The sequence below is a fragment of the Tupaia chinensis genome, unplaced genomic scaffold (assembly GCF_000334495.1).
Source record: "Tupaia chinensis unplaced genomic scaffold, TupChi_1.0 Scaffold000201_1, whole genome shotgun sequence".
NCBI lineage: Eukaryota > Metazoa > Chordata > Mammalia > Scandentia > Tupaiidae > Tupaia > Tupaia belangeri.
The window spans coordinates 696408-698852 of NW_006159676.1; the positions used below are offsets into that span (position 1 = coordinate 696408).

At 54.5% G+C, this 2445-nt stretch overlaps 1 protein-coding gene across 3 annotated transcripts in view; it reads right to left on the reverse strand.

Annotated features, from left to right (window-relative positions):
* MAU2 (MAU2 sister chromatid cohesion factor) overlaps nt 1–2445 on the reverse strand; it is a gene marked incomplete at its 5' end in the record, with an annotated part of 55291 nt that overhangs the window by 11671 nt on the left and 41175 nt on the right.

Here is a 2445-nt window from a genome sequence, read left to right on the forward strand (position 1 = left end):
GAGGAGAAGGGATTGCGGCATGGCCATCCCCCCTGGGGAGTGATTTCTCGCTGTCTCTCTGTCTCTCTGTCTCTCTCTGTCTTCTGGCAAGCGCACGCCCTATAGCGAAAAACCTCTCCCCCCCCAAAAAAAAGACGCTCTGCAAGATGACCTGCACCTGCACCACCTCAGTCAGGAGCCAGAAGCTGCGGTTGGAGAGCTGCTCTACCCACACTGCTCTGCTCCAGGTGGCTTCCAGGGGCTTCTACACACTTGAGAGCCAGTGAGGTCTGGGTTCTAACCCTGGGTCTGCAGTTTGGGACTATGTGACCTTAATCACCCACCTGGCAAACAGGATAATCATAGCTATGGCAAGAGACACGAGGCAGGCAGCCCTCACGGTAGGGGCTGGCACCTGAGCTGCTCCATGGGGACAGGCCTCCCTGTGCTCAGAGGCCGTGTGCCAAGGTGAACGGGTGCTCTGGAAGTAGATCAACACTCAGAACGATAAACTGTGATATCCCCAGTGCTGAGGCTACTGTTCACAGGACCCGAGCTATAGGCACTATCCTTCTATGCAGTGGCCTGCACCAGGCTTGTTTAAGAATGCCCACTCTCGGGAACCAGCAGTTAGCATCATGGCTATGTCGTTGGACTCCCATGCAGTCGACCGCGGTTCGCGTCCTGGACCCGGTGGCTTAAACTCATGCCGGGCGCGTGTGTGTGCGTGCCCAAGATCCCAAAAGGAGAATGGAGAAGAAGGGATTGCAGTGTGGCCATCCCCCCTGGGGTGGGGTGATATCTTGCTTTCTGTCTGTCTCTGTCTTTCTGTTGAGCAAATGCGCCCTACAGCAAAAGTCTCTTAAAAAACAAAAACAAACAAACAAAAAACTGGCCCAGATTTGGTGATGCAGTCGGCAGCAATCGGAACTAAGGTGCTGGAAAGTCACACGACCAACTTGGGTTCAGATCCCTGGGTCGGCCTGAAGAGGACCAGGTATGCGTGCGCAAGCCCCGGACCCCGTGCTGTGGGAGTGCTGGGGAAGGGCCTGCTGAGAGTATGCCCCCCTCTCTCCTTCTCTCTGTGTATATAGATTGTGGCGTGACCATCCCCCCTGGGGGGTGATTTCTCGCTTTCTGTCTCTATGTCTCTTTCTGTCTGTCTGGCAAGCGCACGCCCTATAGCGAAAAACCTCTCCCCCCCCAAAAAAAAGACGCTCTGCAAGATGACCTGCACCTGCACCACCTCAGTCAGGAGCCAGAAGCTGCGGTTGGAGAGCTGCTCTACCCACACTGCTCTGCTCCAGGTGGCTTCCAGGGGCTTCTACACACTTGAGAGCCAGTGAGGTCTGGGTTCTAACCCTGGGTCTGCAGTTTGGGACTATGTGACCTTAATCACCCACCTGGCAAACAGGATAATCATAGCTATGGCAAGAGACACGAGGCAGGCAGCCCTCACGGTAGGGGCTGGCACCTGAGCTGCTCCATGGGGACAGGCCTCCCTGTGCTCAGAGGCCGTGTGCCAAGGTGAACGGGTGCTCTGGAAGTAGATCAACACTCAGAACGATAAACTGTGATATCCCCAGTGCTGAGGCTACTGTTCACAGGACCCGAGCTATAGGCACTATCCTTCTATGCAGTGGCCTGCACCAGGCTTGTTTAAGAATGCCCACTCTCGGGAACCAGCAGTTAGCATCATGGCTATGTCGTTGGACTCCCATGCAGTCGACCGCGGTTCGCGTCCTGGACCCGGTGGCTTAAACTCATGCCGGGCGCGTGTGTGTGCGTGCCCAAGATCCCAAAAGGAGAATGGAGAAGAAGGGATTGCAGTGTGGCCATCCCCCCTGGGGTGGGGTGATATCTTGCTTTCTGTCTGTCTCTGTCTTTCTGTTGAGCAAATGCGCCCTACAGCAAAAGTCTCTTAAAAAACAAAAACAAACAAACAAAAAACTGGCCCAGATTTGGTGATGCAGTCGGCAGCAATCGGAACTAAGGTGCTGGAAAGTCACACGACCAACTTGGGTTCAGATCCCTGGGTCGGCCTGAAGAGGACCAGGTATGCGTGCGCAAGCCCCGGACCCCGTGCTGTGGGAGTGCTGGGGAAGGGCCTGCTGAGAGTATGCCCCCCTCTCTCCTTCTCTCTGTGTATATATGTACTTTATCACGAATAGGTAAACTTAAAACAAAAACAATAAACTGGAAGGCCTTGTAGGCAGTTGGGTGATAGCACGTAATGGTCAGATGGGGGAGACCAGAGACTTCTGATGCCAGCAGAGGAAGGCAGCTTGGGGCGAGGACCAGCCCGGGGGCCAGCAGGCCTGAGGGATGGCTGCTGTGTATGCTGGGCAGCGGTGGAACCCTGGGATTCTTCTTTTTTTTTTTTTTTTTTTGAGGGGTTTTTGCTATAGGGCATGTACACTCACCAGAAAGACAGAGAGAGACAGAGAGACAGAAAGCGAGAAATCA